Source organism: Eimeria mitis, genomic scaffold, assembly GCF_000499745.2.
Source record: "Eimeria mitis Houghton genomic scaffold, Emh_scaff1070, whole genome shotgun sequence".
In the NCBI taxonomy this organism is placed as follows: domain Eukaryota; phylum Apicomplexa; class Conoidasida; order Eucoccidiorida; family Eimeriidae; genus Eimeria; species Eimeria mitis.
The window spans coordinates 3,857-4,433 of NW_013567423.1; positions in this window are offsets into that span (position 1 = coordinate 3,857).

A 577-nucleotide genomic window follows, 5' to 3' on the forward strand; every position below is an offset into this window, starting at 1 on the left:
AACCAATGGGCTTGCTGCTGATGCAGTTGAGGTGTATGTACACCCCAGGGCTCCGTCTACGTTGCGTTTGTATAAAGCTTCATTTTGTTATTTTAATAAAAAACTTTTATTTATATTTCAGAATATAATTTACTTTGCTGCTGCTGCTGCTGCTGCTGCTGCTGCTGCTGTGTCTGCTGCTGTGCTGCACTCACTGCATGCGCCGCCGACAGCAGCAGCAACAGCAGCAGCAGCAGCAGCAGCAGCAGCAGCAGCAGAAGGCAGCAGCACTACTGCAGCAGCAGCAGCAAACATTCTAACCCCTTTTCTTTTTTTTAAGATGCTTTTTGTTATTTACGGTTGCAGCAGCAGCAGCATTGGCTATAGAAGCAGCAACAGCAACAGCAGCAGCAGCAGCAGCAGCAGCAACAGCAGCAGCAGCAGCTGGAGGAGGAAGCAGCAGCAGCAGCAGCAATTGAGGCCTTAATGACCCTCTCCTTTACTATAGGAGTAGCTTACAAGCAGCAACAGCAGCAGCAGCAGCAGCAGCAACAGCAGCAACAGCAGCAGCAGCAGCAGCAGCAGCAACAGCAGCAGC